Here is an 18,478-nt window from a genome sequence, read left to right as displayed (position 1 = left end):
ATTTTGACTTCAAAACATAGAGTAGCTTTACAGGCTTGACTTGTAGGATCCAGACTTCCAGAGGCACCCGAGAGAGGGGAGTGGAGACCGGAGAAGCCCTAACAGATGTCTGCACTGGGCCATGCCTAAGACACCAGCAGCCTGGGTAGCTCTGGAGAAAAGTTACCTCTCTACTGATTTCAATCTTCCCATTACCTGGAACCTGGGGAGGGGGTGTCATATGCATCCCCTGGGGTCTCAAGGAATAACAGTCTCAGGATCTCCCTCGCTGCAAACCCACATCAGGGTCACCCTATGAGGCCGACTTCCCACTGTGGCTCCCACAGCCTTGTTGGCCAACTCCAGGCTAATGCCCTTCTCACAGATGCCACTCTCCTGCACAGGGGCCCTTGTAGGCATAGATAACAATGACATCAGGGTCTACCCCAAAGTCCCCCTTACATCCTGGGGCCCCCTGCCTGTACCTCCCTGACCCATCAACTTCCCCCTCCTGTGTATCTGAATCTCTCTCACTGTGTCTCCCCTTCAACTCTCTTCCTCTTTCTGTTTATCTTTCTCAAATCTTCCTCTATCTTGTTTCCTTTGTCTTCTCTTGGTCTGCCTCTTTTCTCCTCTCAGACTCTGTATTTCAGAATTTCCCTCTCTTTCTTCACCTGGTGAGACTCCCTGTGCAATTAGAAAGAATTCTGACACCTGCCTGGAAAAGGGGCCATGTCCAGAAACACTGGTCACATTGGCCTAAGAGCTGAAACATGTAGGATGTCACACAACAGCTGGGGCCGGGCTCATAGGAAGTGCCTGATCTGGCCGTGGGTGGGGAGAGCCACTTTGGTCTTGGTGGTATTGATGGTGATGGGGCCACATGAGAAGGCTGGGGATTTGGGCAAGACACAGTTTCTCACACTTTGAGTCATCCTCCCTTGAGGGACCAGGGTGTCCCTCCCAGCATCATTCCGCCCTCCCTGGGAAGCTGCTGTTACAGACACATGGGCACAGGACTACATCAGCAACCCGCCATCACTTCCTGCTCCTGTTTCTTTAGATAGCCTTCCTATGCGGCTTTAAGATACAGAACACAAATCTTTCCAAAGCCCACAGAACGTGCAAAATAACGGTGTCACCCCAGCAGAAGAGAGCCCCCAACAGAATGCGGTCATACACAGACCACTGTAGAATAAAACTGAAAACACCTCCTCAATAGCACCCAAATGTCAGTCAGCATGAAGTCACCCCAAGGTCCAGCTCAGTCTATAGCTTATCTAACGGTCTATTGAGTTCTCCGTAAGTCATGTGAAAGGAAGTCCTGTGATAACATTTCCTGAGAATTCTAGACATTTGATTAAGGAGTTATAAATCTTAGAGTCCAACTTGTCACAAGCACAGGGCGATTACACCCAGGGCTGTCAAGATTAAGTAAACTTGTCTTGTTCTCTTACAGGTCTTTCTCAGCCTTGTACCATAGATTAAAAGATTTTTTTAAAGATTAAAAAAATGGTTACCATTATACGCAAAGGAAAAATAAAGTTTTTTTTTAAAGGAGTACATGGACACAGTTTTCCATCTTCATGTCCTCAGAGGTATTTGCTTGCTGTTCATTAATAAGATTTTACTAAGCAGTAAGTAAAAAGAACAGAGGGTTGCCTTCCAGGCTGGACTCAAACTGTCACCTGATTAATTCATTATGGCTCAAATGAATAACCTGTATTCAATTGAAGAATATGCGTGGGCTGCAGCCCCACCCCCATCTTCCAGGAACTCATTCCAAGATCATGGTGGAATGAAATCAATACCAAGGGAAGAGGGGCCAGAAGCCCCGTCACAGAAAACCCTGTCAGATTCTATTGCTGATTCTGAATTGACACATTATTCTAGGAATGAGCAGTGCTTAGCATCAGCAAACCTGTGGAGAAGGAGATTCTAATCCAACGTGGCCCTGAATGAGGGGGGTATTTAGGGAGTTCTCCATCACTGAGGTCTACTCAGTTCCGTGACAAGAGATTTGGCACCTAAGTGGAGAACGCACAGTTTTCAATTCTCCATACGTGCTGATATTATTGGGTTAAATAAAGACACGACAAGCTATAAATCAACCTGCATATTTTTTTTCCTGGGGAGTTTTAACTCAGGTGTGTTCCGAATGCGCATTCAGCTGCAGCTCCATTAAGCAGTTACAATGAAGGTAAAGGGCACGGGGCTAAACACCACAGGACCTTGTACGGATCTCATAGCTTTAATGGAATCGGCTTTTTAACAACTCTTTTTTCGTTAAATACAGTCAGTGTCAGGAAGATGCGTCCCACTCATAAAGCAGCGCGCTGACAGTGTACAGTGGCACTAACACAAGGACATAGTTCATCGTGACATTTCCAGCAATTCCCAACTGATTAGGGTCATTATGTTGGAGGTCTGATTTATGTTGTCATTTCCTCTCACCGATCCTGCATCAATGAATCTTAATGAATTGGTAAATAAGGGTGAAGATTACACTCTATGACACGGAGACATTCCTCATTCTCAACACCCGAGATTTATGTAGCCAATTAGTGACTAACAGAGAAAATTGGCTGGCAGAAAAATAATATTCTTTATGGTACAAAATGGAAAAAGCTTTCTCGTTGAAGGGCAATGCCACAGCAAAAAAAGTCCATAAAGTAGCTCACTATGTAGAAACACAAAAGATGCTGGAAATGTGTTCTGAGAGGGTTCCCTGGAAAAAAATGCTTTTACTGGTTCATGCGCTCTCTCTTGCTCTCTCTCTCTCTCTCCCTCTCTCCCTCTCTTCCTCCCTCTCTCCCCCTCTCTGTTTCTCCCTCCCTCTCTCTCCTTCTCTCCCCCTCTCCTCTCCTCTCTCTCTCTCTCTCTCTCTCTCTCTCTCTCTCTCTCTCTCTCTCTCTCTCTCTCTCTCTAAAAGAAGATTATTGGTTTAATGAGCATACCTGTATTTTCTAAAAGGTTGAAAAAGTTAGCCCTTGGGGGGAAGGAGTTAAGTATGCCCTTGCATTATATAAGAGCGAATACATCGCATTTTACCGGAACGCCGTATAAAAGAAAAAGGGGCAGGGATACCAGCCCTCCCTGGCCTGTTCTAGCCATTACACCAATTTCTCCTGCCTTCTTGCAGACAAGTAGCCGTAATTACTTGTACATAATCGGTAGAGCATTAAAATCTTCATTCTGATTAATTACTGGGAAGAGATCTTCAAGTACAGAGGATGTTTCTCATACAGAACTTTTCAATTTTTTTTTCTTGAAAAAATAGCCTGATCATTAACACAGAGGCTGCCCGCTTACGAGTATTATTTTACAGTCACCTGTTCCTGACCTCATTACAGCCGCAGATGAAATGACTGTCATAAACAGGAAGAAAAGGTAAAAATTCCCCAATGAAACATAATTCAGAAAATCTTGGCTTCACCCAGTGCGTGAAGCGTAACCCTCGGGTGTGTGCTCACGAATGCACAGCCTAGCTTCGGAGTCTTTACTGCCTGAGTACACACTTAACGGCGAGCACTGTCAGAGAAAAAGACGCTTCTCAAAGCCCCTGTATTTATTCAGATTTCGTCATACGGGGGCTCTGCAGTGTCCTTGTAGAATATGCAAATCATCCATGTCCCTTTCAGCTGATTTCTAGTCAATGTCACCAACAGTGCTATGAAATCCACTCCCCCTCAAAAAGCCCCCAAAGGGCACAGAAGTTGGGGAGGCTGTAGTGGGCTCTGCCATCATCTTGTCGGGGGGTATCCACTGTGCAGTAAACATTAACAATGAGATATAATCTGCACTGACAATCCGGATCCTTCTTTTCAGCTCTGGAAAGCTCCGCAGCCACTTGAGTCCCCTCCTCAAGGGCTACTGCTTCATCAAGGACTTCAGGATAGCTGTGCCACTCGTGTCAAGCTCAGTTCATCGCGGAGGCGTCGCAACCTCCAGGCCTCCCCAGGAACTTACGGCTCACAATGGGCTAGCAGCTAGGGCAGCCTCCGGTTCGGGAAGGTGTGCCAAACGGCAGGGCTGCAGGAGAAGATACCAGATGCGAGAAGCCACTGCTGGAGGGGTGTAGAAGGGCGGGTAAGAGAAGCACAGACACACAAAGCTTGCCGATGCTGCAGGCACATGGGACTGCCACTGTGTGGCAGGTAGGGGCTCAGAGATGCCAGGTACTCTGCAGCTTTTCAAATGGAGCAATTTCTAAAGTTGTTCTTTGAACCAATTTCTCATCAAGCAAATACAGAGAACTGGCTGGTGGAATTACAAGGGCGCTTGGAGCTTCTGTTTCAGTCCAGTGCCAACAAACTCGAGTTGCAGAGCTGGATGCCCTGGACACACCGGTCTGCAGTCCCAGATATCACTCCTTGTTCGGGGCACATGAATGACTGAAATGATTAAAGTCTCTCAATTCCTCTTGCACCCAAAAGAACAAACAGGATGGGGGGAAATGCATCTCACTGACCTGTGATGCTGAGCAGACAGTATCTGACAGAGCTCAGCACAGCTACCAATTTAGTAAGCAAAATATCTGGCTCAATCATGAGTTAATGCCCTATAAACAAGGGCTGGGCAATAGCTCAGTTGGTAAAGTACTTGCCTTGTAAACACGGCGGTCTGAGTTCAATTTCAAGAGCACACATAAAGAGCTAAGCATGGTGGCCTACTCTTGTCATCCCCATGGTGGGAGGCAGAGACAGGCAAAAGCCTGGGGCTTACTGGTGACCCTCAGGAACCTGACCAGCTAGAGTACCTCGTCTCAGGGAGAGACCTCGTTTTTAAAAACAAATGATGGACAGCACATGAGGAATGACATCCTATGTTGTTAATTACCCTCCATACCCATACACCCATGTGCCCCCATACATATGTGTGTGTGCACACGCGCATGCGCGCGCGCGCGCGCGCGCACACACACACACACACACACACACACACACACACACGGAGGGGGAAAGTCAATTAAACCAATAATGCCAAACCTATAGGTTAAGTAATGATTTGGGAAGAGCCCAAAGAAAACTAACTCTATGTCTTATTTCAAAACTGCTGCTTGATTCTGATTCCACGGGAAAGTGTTTTGTAAAATATTGTCGTGGTAGGTGGCATCGCTTATCAGCTGTGGGAGGGGTGTGGCAGCTTAGAGCATTTTTCCCTTATTAAATTATCAAATAATCATTGAAATGGTTTTCACACATTCTGCTGCATGGGGGATACACCTACGAGCATGGCAAGCTTGCCAGAGAAAAAAGAGAAAGAATTCTGGGCGCTTCTGACTCGCCAGATACTTTGCTTTTTCTCTTCTTTTATTGAAGTGGAAGAGATGGGAGCGGGCTCACAGATCAGCTTTTATTCGGTAACACATTGTTTTGGTGAAAAATCCTGTTTCCACAGGTGACAGCAGAAGTCGCACTTTCTTTCAAAAGGGATGATTTGGTTTAACAGAGCTCTTCTTCTTCTTCTTCTTTTTTTTTTACTTAAATGAACCACGAACCATGTCTGCTGATCGTGACAGGGTGAGAGGGGGACATGGGTTTTCACACCTGAAAACTACACACTACTTCAGCAGTGCTGAGACATGCTTGTGCCTGTCAACCTGCTTCCTCCCTGTTGCATGCCACAAAAGGTGAAGGGACGCTCTTCTTTTCCCAAGAATATAATGACCCAGATGAAGGAGGACCTGCAGCCAAGCTACAGCAACAATAAAAGGTGACACTTCAATAATCATTCAAGAGAGAGATAATTTATTATAAATTTCTCAAGGGGATGTATGGATAGTGAAATCATGATCTAGTAGTTCCTAGGCTTTGAAATATGTGGACACTTCCTACTTTTCTTTATTCATTAGAGAAAAAAAATTGTAAAGAATTGCACATCAGGTGGAACTTTTTAAAATATAGGCTTAGGAAAAAGAAAGTTCCAGAAAAAAAGTGAAGCAGTTAAAATAATGATTAGAGATGCACGGATTTTTTTTCTTAAGCCATTGACTTTTTATCCTGGCACATAAATAAACCATGGTGGACTAAACTCTATGACAAGCACTGGAGATATCAAACAACACGGAATGTCAGGTCCAGAATCCCAGACATTCACAATGAGAGGAACAGGCAATTTGCCAAAGGGCAAAGAGTTCATGTTGGAGCGTTATCTGCAGTATGAGGCCGCATCCACTTCCTCAGAGATCCTCCTCCTGCATGCAGACAGCATCCTGCACCTAACAAAGACTCAAAGGCTCAAAGCGAATCGGTACTTGGCCTGTTTCAAAATTACCTCCTAAGGGGATTCCTGGGAGTTGTCCAGTTGAGTACCAGGTCGCATGCGGAAAAACAGCAAGTATGTAGAAACCTGACTACTCCCAAGGAAGCAGGTCATTTAACAAACGAAAATAATGTAAAAGGAAGTAGATGGTGTCAAGACAAAAGATGTATCACTAATTATTGGAAGCCTTCAACCTGCCAAATTCACTTGTAGTAAATCGTAACACTGATAGCAGGGAGGCCACACGGACTTCATGCCAAGCACTATTGATTAGCAGTGCCTGGTACTATTAGAGGGAGTCATAGGTCACAGTCACAAGCTTGCTGAGGAAGAGTTCTGTGGTTGATTAGTAATGTCTGTTCTGAGAACGAGCAGAGGGATACACAGTAACAGCCATTTTAGCCATCTGTTAGTTATCACCCTAGCGGACCACTCAATTGATGTCCCGTGCCATCTCCATGGTAATAAATGAAAGTTGAAATTAACTGATAAGTCATCTCTAAGGCAGGAAGCTTACTCATTCAAGTTCTCGAAAAAAATACACAATAGAACTTTCAATACAAAAAGTGGTTTCCAATTTCCATCCATGAAAAGGTCTGTGATTCGAGTCATACAAAACTATAAAGAAGAGGGGTCCAAGCTTCCAGAAGCCACAGAGTACACGGACTCAAATTAAGGTTTGCAACACCATGGTAATTTGACAGATGACACTCTCCTATCCCTGGGGTTACTGCACCGAAAAAGAGAAGGGGGATCTCTGAAAATTCTTAAAGGAGGACAGCTAACAGCACCCCTGATGTTCATGAAGGAGGGATGACCAAGGGTACTTAAGGCATTCACAACATCAACATTCCTTTTAGACAAAATAAAACTTCATTTTTAGACAGAAAAATTGGGGGCATTTGGGGGTGGGGAGTACTTTAATGTTCTGTAGTATTGCATTTATTTATTATTTCTTAAAATATTTAATGACACTGCTTCATTTTGAGAACGCTCTCACTGTGTAGCTGAAGCTTGCCTGGAATTCAATATGTAGCACTAATATACAGGTGTGCACCCCAACATCTGGCAGGATCACAAGTATCATTTGGGGATGGTAAGGCCGCTACTAGTCTTGGATTTTGTCCAGCCTTTACTGATCCTTCCTGGTGCAAGTGTCCTTCCAGACATGTCACTTGTGTTATTATTCGCATATTGATTTGGGGAGATGGAAGCAGAGACTATGTTTCCCATGACGAATCATTGAAATAGCTTCCACATGTGTACAGTGTACACACGAGACAACAGAGAGGGTCCAAAGTTGTAAATCAAAGGCCAACACAGGTCTGTGGACAAGCCGAGTAGCTGTCACACAGGTGACAAGGAGGGGTACCTCCAGACCCCACATAGTAAAAACAAGACAGGCCGGTCACACATCTCGATTCTAAACTCCTTAATATGCACGGAGCCTCAGCAACGGGGCCACATGACAAAGCACATACACCAAAGCGTCAGAATATGCTCAATGCCTTGCTCCTACTGTGAACCCACAGAAATCACGTGGGGACTGATGACTGTTTCCCTGCAAAACCTGGGACATCCAAGTTGCCAGTGCCCAGAAAGCATGTTTTGTCCAAGGACATCCCCAAGAACACATGACTTCTGGAGAGAAACCTGTCCTGGGGGTGAGACTGGGAACTGCTGAGTGCGGAGGAACTGAAGTCTTTTCTCCAAGTCGTGCATAGAATGAAGACCTCCATTAGCAGCTTCCCTGGTGAAGGTTCCAAGAGTCTACCTCAGGCTGCTGTAGGGTACCTGACTGAAAATGGAAGCAGTATATGGAAAACTGGAGGCACAAGCATTCCCAGGAGCCAGTGGCCCAGAGATATAAACACCCTGCAAGCCAATGGACACTAAAGAAGGAGCAGCTCCAAGGCAGACCGGGGCAGAGGGAGGTCTGGGAATCGTAAACACTTACAACAAGTAAGTGGGCGCATTTCAGGCTGGGGACTGATGCCAGGACCCAATCTTCCGATGGGTCTTCTATCTAATACCTTGTCCCTGACTCCTTAAAGGACCAGAAAGTAGAGTGGGGATAATATCCCAGTCGAATGACTGCTCTTAAGGGATGACATGACAGCTATAATTTCCATGTGTTCATTCCAGTGAAGGCTTCCATTTATTCTGATAAATGTGGAGGAAAAAAAGAGGCTTCAGATTGACTTCCCCTGGGATTTCACTGGTTGGCATGGGTGCTGAGAGACAGCACTTTGTGGGGGTGTTGATCACTTAACCACAGTTTGGTTGGTCCCCTTTGAAATTTTTCTATTACGTTCATGCGTTCCCTAAATCACGGGCACAGGGTGTGAGGAAAGCAGGTTTGGGTGTGGGCACTGACTGCAGAGCCCCCTTGAGAAAGGCAGTGTGAGAACTGGGGCTCAGGCTCTAGAATTCCTGTGAGAATGCTGGGGGGCGGGGGTGGGATGCACACTTGTACTTCCAGCACTGGAGACATGGAGGTGGGTTGTTGGGGCTGACTGCTCGCTAGTCTGCCTAGCAAACTGAATGAGCTCCAGGCCAAGGAGGAGTCCCACTTCGAAGAATAAGGTGGCTGATACCATGATACCTGGAGAACTGGTTGTGAGTGCATGCTTATGCCTATGCATACACACACACACACACACACACACACACACACACACACCACGTGAATGTACATATACACGATAAGAAATACAAGATTTTAAAATATTTTTCTGATGCTGGCTAGGGGACCTGGGTGTCCCACACATTGAAGGTATGCTGAGAGGCACCTCCAGCCCCCAAAGAATATTTTTATAAAACAAACAACATAGCTACTTCCAACAATCATGGACATGGACTATTCATTCATATCTTTGTTTAGTTTTGTTTTTACGCCACCGGGTGTCTTTGTGTAGCCCTGGATATCCTGGAACTGTAGATGAGGCTGGCCTCAGACTCATAGAGATCCACCTGCCTCTGCCGCCCATGTACTGGGATTAAAGGTGTGCACCAGGGCCCAGGTGACTACTCATATCTTGACTTCAAACAACCTAGTTATGCAGTTGACAGCTTCCTTGGAGGTGGGGAACTTGCCATGCCTAAAAAAGGCAGGCATCTCATCGGTATTTCAGAATAATGTACATTCATGGAATGGTTTTTCTTTCCTTAGAAGCAGGAGAGTTGGAGCATGTCTGTAACAACAGAATTTCACGAAGCAGGAAGATCAGTAGTTCAAGGCCAGCTATAGTTTCACGAGAAGTTTGACAAGAGCCACCTTGGCTCAGAAACCCTGTCTCTTGTGGTACCTGCCTATAATCTCAGCACTAATGAGAATGAGGTAGGAGGCCTGTAAGCTAAAGGGAAACTATCTTAAAAACAAAACAATAACAAAAATCTGTACCTACACATAAATTTTACTTAAGGCAGAAGGTATCTCTACTAGGTAGAAAATGTACTAGGGGCTATCGAAGAAAGAAATTCATCTTTTGACCTAAGAAAAACAGTTCCTGAGGGCCTGTAGCAGGAGGGTCTCATGTGCCAGTCTGTGCAAGTGACAGAAAGCAATCTAGGAACACTAACAAAGTTCCCTTCTCCAGCTCCAGTGGGCATGGTAACAGATGAGCGAAGACTTACTGGCTTCCAGGGTCCAGGCTGGGTAGAGAAACACCTTGTGAGGCCAGTTTTTCTAAACTGTGGTGTGACTGCTGTATTTGCAGTCTGATTAGGAAGGACAAAGGGTTGTACTGACCACAGCAGGTTATTTCTGTCTCAGTCTGCATGGAGAAATGTGCTGTCCAAGGCTGAATCCCCAAGTGCTCCTGACTCTTCTGAGGCGTGAGTTCTCATCAGTGGACTTCACTGCAGCTCCCATCTATTTTTAGGATAAATCTGTGCCCCCAACTCCCCCACTTCCCAAGTCAGCATGTCTAGAAATGCAGCTGATAAATACTACAATTACGCTGTTCCACAGACAAAGAACTGCAGACGCAAGTCACAAATGCAATCTAGAAATATCCAGTAGCCCCATTAGAAAACAAAAACAGTAGGGCTGCTGAGATGGCCCAGTACGTAAGGTACTTGGCCTGCAAGTTCAGCGACCTGAGTTCAAATCCCTGGAACCCAAATAATGGTGGTAAGAGAGAACAAATTCCACAAAGTTGTCCCTGAACCCCAAACAAGGGTAGTGGCATGTGTGCACCCCCACTCAAACATCAAACACACTCAATATTAATTTTTAAAAAATAGTAAAAGCCTCAAAACTATTTATGCTACCAAAACATCAGAATTAGACACTGAAGATGAATGTAACCAATGCAAAAGCATTAAGAGTCATTTCATGTTCTTTTTTTCTAACTAGGAGCATTTTGTGGGTATTAAATACCAAGATGGGGTCTAGCTATGTGCTTCCAGGGTTCAGTGGCCACATTTGGTGGCTGGCTGCCATCCTGTCCTGGAAGCATAAGCCTGAGAACACTGAAAGACCTCATGTTGGCAGGGTGCTGTGTGGTAAGGAACAATGAGGTTTGACAAACTGTTGTCACCTGAGCAGCACTGTGAGGACACAGAGCCAAGGAATCGGGCAGTGAAAAAGAGTAGAGGGTGTCCTTGAGGTTGCTGAGGCTTCCTCCACGTGTGGCCTGCAGAATGCTTAAATAACCACAGGAGCCATGAGCTAATACCTGCACATGGCGATATGTGCAAACACGTGGACCCACGGATCCATAAATTCTACAGCAATGCTCACTCTTTCACCCGCCAAGACATCGGATATCAGCAAGGGTGACTTCCATCAAAGAGAACGAGGCTATGATGGCACTGTCCTCCCTCAAGCAAAAATGAATCTAACGTCCCCTTTGTGTTTGTATCTCCAAGGGGCAGCAGAAAGAAGAGGAAGCAGCTTACTGCCAGGAGTTTACATCATACTAAAAGATCAAAGAATCTGAAGATTCTTCAGTTATTTAGACCATATATTATAAAGGCTAACTCTCCAACGTAAAGGATAACTATAAAAAACCTTACATATCACAGGCACTCACCATATATGAAGTCACTAAATCAATTAACTACCCTAGGAGTATCAAACTTTTCAAGCGTATTAGCAGTGGGGCACTTTCTACTTGCATGAAGCATTTACTTTAACCTGTCTACGAGTAATTAGGAGCCAGTAAGTTATTTTGTTCATGCCTCTATGAAAATTAAATATGTCAAAAGCCCAGCCAGCTACATGAAACATTACTGTTGTTCAGTACGTAGAAACACAAAAATAGCTACACACCTACAAAGAGCCTGTGTGTACGTATGGGCTCTGGAATCATGGCCAGCATTAAAGCTCTGAAGTTTCCCAAAAGGTGTCAGTCTTGGCCACAGCCCACAGCTGTGGGGCATAAGGGTTCACTGTGGCTCCATGAAGAAGGTAAGATGTGGCAGATACCACCACCTTGGGAGGCTGTGGGAGGATGCAGAAGCTGTATTTATGACAAGAGTTTAGCAAAGGCCTAGCCCTCAGCTGTTGCTCAGTATCTCTTAGCTTCTGTCATCATCAGAGGCAGGAGACAATATCCCAAGCTGCAGGGAATTCCTCCTAAGATCACTCCTAATGGGCAAAGGTGCATCTTGTGTAGCCCCCACACAAGGGCTGGACCAGAGAACAATGTATCCAGCTGAGGGACACACAGCCACCACCATCCCGTGATAGCTTTTCAGTGGGTTTCTTCCTTATTTACCCACGCACTGACTGGAGTAAGCAGATTGATTTCAATCAATAAATGCCCCTTGGGCTGAGGATGAAAGCTGAGTGGGAGAGTCCTTGCTCGGCAGGCTAAGGGTCCCGGGTTCCGTTCTGAACACTACAGAAAATGTACATAGGAAAAGAAACAGAAGGGCAATGAGGGCGAAGAGGAAGAGGAGGAGGAGGAAAGAGAGGAAGGACTGATGGGAGGAAAGGTTTATTATTTCAGTATCTACTATGTTATGTACAGGACATGACTCTAAAGTGCTGCGAATTCTTCAGAGGACTGATGTCCTGACTGGTGCCATGCATGCACAGTTGTACCCCCCTTCCCAGAAACACTACATAGCACAGCGGGAAGACACGCTTGCTGAGGGACTTGGGGTGACTTGAGAAAGCTGCATCTTTACCATGTACTACTTTTTAAATTATTATTATTTTTATATTTAGTCTAGTGGTAAAGGGCTTTCCTGTCATGTGTATGATCCTAGATCCAACCATCCATACAAATTAATTAATACTTTAATATTACATGAGATCCCATCTCCTTTCCCCTTCTATTATAGTGAAGACTTGAAACCTACAAATTTGTAAAAAAAAAAAAAAAAATATGAACTATGGGATTGTGGGCAAACACTCTTCCAGCTTTATTTATGTAAAGGAAAGTAAGAATGAGCTCTTAAAAGGGTCCCATAGCCCTTTAAGTTCAAACCACCTAAAAATAAGCCAAGCTGACAGTAATCAACAGTGAGGTGCCATTCATTTCATACAGAATAGCCAGGACATATTCACCTCCATTCACATTCCCCCAATTAGGCAAAAAATCCTTATTATTCCAACTGCTATGACCGAGTCTGCGCAGTGTGGACCTGACTGTGGCACTAGCAATGGAATTCTTGTAAACCAACCATTAGAAAGGCTGCCTACTATCAGAGAACTGTGAGGAGTAGGGACAGAAATCAACTAGCAAGAAATGTGGGAAGATGTGAGGAATGCCAACACCCCACCCCCACCACCCAAACCACCACCAAAAGAAGCTTATAACTGTGGTAGCTCCAAGCAGTCAGGCTGGGAGCAGTCACTCACTGCTTCCCTTACATCTCCCAGTGGCCCAGGAAGTCGCCTGCAGGAGTCACAGAGCCTGAACTATTTTTAGGTCTATGACCCTTTTAAAATCACAGCGCTAAATTCAGTGCTCAGTTACACCCACTCAGCTCCCGCTGCCTTCCGCGACAGCCACAAGGGAGAATCTCATGGTACACAGGAGTTTAGTTACGCTCCATGCATTCTTTGGTTCACAGGGAATGAGGAAGCACTGGCCAAAGTTATCTGAAGGAGCACGGGTACACATACACACACACAAGCACACAAACACACTCACACACACAACTGGCTGAAGAAGGGAGCGGCCATGGGCAGGCCCACCCAGAACAACCCACTAAAGGTGCAAGGTTGTGGATTCTCCTCCACCTGAAAGGAAAGGAAAACAAAACAAAAAACAAAAAATAAACAAAAAACAAAAAAAAAAACCCAAAGATATTCCTTTTAAAATATCAGTCACCTCTCAAAACTGTTTAAAAGAATCTATAAAGGCCTGGATTTGACCAACCTTAAGACTCCAGTTAATTAAACTATAAATACAAGAAAGGATCCCGTGAAGTATACTGCCGCAGACAGCATCCTTGACCATAAACTTTAGCACAGTGGGGGACACATCAGGTACACTGCCCAGGTCCCAAGTCTGACACAGGGATGAGTGGGAGGCATCAGCATCTCAAATTACTTGAAAGAAGGAGTGTGTGGGGGGGGGGGGCACTGTCACATTCCACAAAAAGGACACTTGGGTCTCCTGCAACCCTCTCTAATCCTTCCTTCTTAAAGGAACACTCAGCAAGATAAAGAAACCTTTAAATGTTCCACCTCCCATCCTGCCTGATTGTGGAGCGGGAAACTTCCCATCAAGCAGCCATCAGGACCATTACTGAGTGGGCTTCTGAGAGAGGGGCTGAAAGGGAGCTGTGTGAAAAGAACTGGAAAATTAAAGCTGAAGCCGTGGAAGAAAGGGCTTAATTTACTGGCATGTACAGTATGCAAATGAGATTACTCTCAGCTTAACTGCATCATTTATGTCCATAATAACGGCATCATCATTACAGGGCTCAAATTAAATTACACCATAATTAGCATATCAAAGTGATTGGTTAAAGTTTAAAACAAATACCCAATTTTGTTAATGAACAGCTGTAATTGTCATGTACACTTCAGTGAAAACTCTCTAAACAAATATATATTTTAGAAGGGAGGAAGGTTTTTTTTTTAAGTAGACAGGTCTGTTGTAGAGGTAAATTACTTAAAAAAGAATGACATGGACTATTCTATTCATGTTAATATATGCTGATCGGTTTCAGGTAATAAGGAATTCTATCAAAACAAGGCTTTGCTTCTGTTTAGACACCTTCCCAGCCTCTGCAAGTGACAAACGACCAGAAACCTGTCTCTGGTTGAAGCACAGCTAACAATGTGGGGGTGACCTGTCTTGAGCGAGCTAAGTACATGTTCAATAACATGCTATTACTAACGGCGCATCGTTATTGAGAAGACATCAGCGTTCAAAGTGTGCCGAGTCAAAGCTGATCTCTCTCTCCCAGTTCCCGCTAAGGGAGAAGAGGAGCTGCGGGGGGGGGGGGGGGGGGGGAAGGAGAGCATGCTGAATTTATGGGGTAGACCAGAACGCCGTCCCGCTTCCTTGATGACCTGATAACATCGTCAAGACAGCCTCCAACTCCATGTTTCCTTGAATCTCAGCTCTGCAGCAGTTTCCAACACACACACACACACACACACACACAATTACCAGGGAACTTTTTGCTCTTCTCTCATTAAAGCAAACCGGGAGGTGCAAGTGGAGAGAGAACCTTCACTGCTAGCTGAAGTCAGCTCGCAAGGAAATTTTGTTTATGCAAAACACTAATAATAGACATCTATGACAAGCTTGTTTCGAAACCTTTTTGTTATGACCATTTTCATGTCAGAAATACTTGCTATAGAAAATGGCTTGCCAAGAATCTCAAGGCTTCCAGGCTGAAAGCCCTATAGGAGATCTCCCACCCCATTTCTCAGTCACATACCCCATATGCCCTCTGTTATGTCTGTTAGGGTAAGTACTGCTGTGATACACAGCAAGGCAAGCCAAAATATATTTTTCCCAAAAAAGAGTAGGGGGGGAAAGCACTTTCAAATATACTTAACAAGCAAATTGAATGTCTTATTAAAATCGTATTATCTAAACAGTGTTCAAAAATTTAAAGAAAGTAGCTTTTCATTTTATTCATCGAGGAATCCATTAAAGCCGAGGCTCTGAAGTAGTATGTAAATTATGTGCCTTTCAAGGTAGAGCTAGGGCAAATTCACTCCATCAACTAATGATGAACCTCATTATGTGCAAGGAGGATTCATAATGAGGAAAGAGCCACCCGCCATTCCATGTTCTAACATAAATCCCTGTAAAATTTGAATATCTCCCCGTCTAATTAAAGGCTACTGATTCCAGTCACCCCCTCTCTGGCCCCAAAGTAAAAATAAACCTCCTCCACACAGAGATTCCGGCTCTCCTGCTGAAGCAGGACTGGCGTTCTTTTGGACTCGGAACCCTTCCACTCACATTCTACGTTCCCACAGATACGGGTGGCAGGCTTCGCGGATAAAAACTTTGAGGCTACAGGAGCTCATTTTGGTTAAATGCACAGGGTATCTGTGTTGCCGAGGGCTTCACCTTGACAAGGCTACAGTGGCTGCACGCAGATCATCCCAGCCAAAGGATGTGCGGGCACAGGATGCCTGGAAAATGCATTATTTCTCAGCACTTGAGTTTCATACTAAAGCTGAGATGTTCACGGAAAAGAAAGACTGGCGCCCGAGATTACTCTTGGACGGGAGACATATTCAAATCTGCTTGGGAAGGGCGTAGCCGATGGTGGAACAAACTGCTCACTTCACTCGGTTTGAACTCAAGAATAAATACAGCCCAGTGCCTTAGAAGCCAAAGAACAAACCCTTCGACTACAGACTTTGGTTCTGTTTTGTTTTGAAATGAAAACTATAACACGAGCAAACTAAACGTTACCAAACATATTTATTATGATTAGTAGCTTGTAACATCCCTCACTGAGGTTTAATTTGTTTTTGATTTCAATTAGGAATCTGCACCACTTCTCAGGTGGGGGTAAATTTCCTGCTATCGTGACTCTTTATATTGCACTTGTACCCAGCAAGGTGCAAGGGGTTGCAAGCAGCAAACCTGCACCCCACCTCCAAGAGACAGGAAGATTAGTGCAAAAATCCGAAAAAAAAAGAATTGAAGATATCCCAGGAATTAAAGCAATTTGACTAAAGGAAAAAAGAAGTTAAATGCCAGTCACTCAAAGACATCCTTCCATTAAAATTTGAGAGAGAGAGAGAGAGAGAGAGAGAGAGATCCTATTTTATGCTTAAAAAAAGTCCACTAAGAATCTAAGCGGGAAATCTTAACTGCTGTCACAGGTCCAAGCATCCCCAGTCTCCAAAGGGCTAGGTGGCAGCCTGGTAATGCCATGTACACACCGGTGCTAGACCAGCATGAAATATTAGGACCAAACGAGTGAGTTCACCCTCCCAAGGCTTCTGCCGTTTCTTTGCTTCTTTAAGTAGCATAAAAATCAACTCCACTCCATAAAAGCCGCCACAGTGCGTGCGCTCCCATCCCTGGGCTCCAGACGTGATCTCGCCACCTCCCCCCTCCACCCTTTCAGGTCAGCCATTCATGCAGTAGGAAGACATCCCTCCCAAAATAACTTGGTCCTCCCTCGAAGCACAGGAGTTGAACAACCTACCTTTGTTCTGTAGTTCCAGCTAATGACAGGAAAGCCTCAAGACCATAAGGATTTGGGAAAAGATCGGGAAGAGTTGAAGAAAGGGGGGTGGGAGAAAATGAAATACCCCAAGTAGAGAAGAAATGGAGAAAACAAGAAAAGCCTGCTAATCACAGTGCTGTGGCTGTCACAGATGGGTGTTCTGCAGTATTTACACCAGTGAGTACACACCTCCGTTCCTCTCATCCACAACTAGTGGCTTTTTTTTCTGAATCCATGCATGACAATTAAAAGCTTCACCTCTCTGTTTGGGGGCGGGAGAGGAGGGGTACCACAAAAGACCTCTGCCATCTTTCTTGCCAGTGTCTGCATGACTGGCAAGCATTAGTTTGAGTGACAAAGGTCCCAGGCTAGAGCTACATTCTTACCTTTTTGTTCCTAGTAAAGATCTCCAGGAAACAAAACTCAGGAGACATGGAGGCAAAGATACGTCTCAAGGAATTAATCCAGACTTCCCAGACGTAGGGAAGTAGAAAAGAAAAAGAAAAGTCCAGAAAATGCTGAGGCTTATATTTCTAGATAAATGTAGCTCTGCCCTGGACACTGATGGCATTCGAAACAGGTTTGCATACAGAGAGCTCTGGGGCAGAAGTGAGTGTTCTGGAGGATTTATTTGACACTTCTTTTCCAGGAAGGCTTTTGTGGAGGTGTGGATTATTTCTCATTGTCTTGGCCAGGGAAGCACTTTTCTCCGTGGGGGCTCCCAGCCCCCGGCTTGGCGGCCTCTAACTTAGAGGGAACCATATTAGGACGGGAATGGTAAAGGAAACAACAACTAGTTGAGAGGGATGGAATGTTGTTTTTTTTCCCCCAGCTAATGGTGTCAGGGTCAGTGCAGTCTTTTTAGCCTTCCCACTAATTTTGTTTCCCATTACATACGAGTTCTCCTCCTCCTCTTTTTGTTTTCCTTGAGTGTTAGCTGTTTCCAAATATCTGACTGTAAATTTGCTGAGAATGTCTACAATGGAAGAAAATGCTTTTAACGTCCAAATAAAGCTCTTGCCAGTTTAATCATTAAGGAATGGATGTGAATGTTCAAACCCTTGCAAAGATCCCATCCCTCCACACTCGCTAGCCCTCACCTCTCTGTCCACTCACACAGTCTTTTCTTGAAGGTTAAAATTACTTGGTCATTTAAAAGTACTTTAAAATAATAATAATAATAATAATAATAATAATGACTCAGATTTTTAAAGAATCAGACCGTAGCCTTCATAAATATTCCACATTCACATACAGCATCACTGAAACGGAGAATCTTAACCGATCATGCGCCTCAACATTTATGAGCTGGAATCTTTAAGATGGTTACAAGATCAACTCTCCCCCACCTCCTGCAACTACCTCCTGCAGACTAGGGCTGGGGGAAGGAAGTTTAAAATACTGTTTGACAGAAATTGGCTGATACAATAAAAACACCATCAACAATGAGTTCCCAAGGTGATACAGATTTGAGAAGAATTCAGCCTGTCCAACAATAAAAAGTCAGGGCTGGTCTCACTGGGGAGGCTGCTCCTTTGCGCAGAGTGCCGACCCACCCCCCCCCCCCAAAAGCACCAAGGAAACATCCCCCTGCAAAGGTCAGGACAGGCTCTGA

The sequence above is a fragment of the Arvicola amphibius genome, chromosome 2 (assembly GCF_903992535.2).
Source record: "Arvicola amphibius chromosome 2, mArvAmp1.2, whole genome shotgun sequence".
Lineage (NCBI taxonomy): Eukaryota > Metazoa > Chordata > Mammalia > Rodentia > Cricetidae > Arvicola > Arvicola amphibius.
This window is presented reverse-complemented; position numbering follows the sequence as displayed.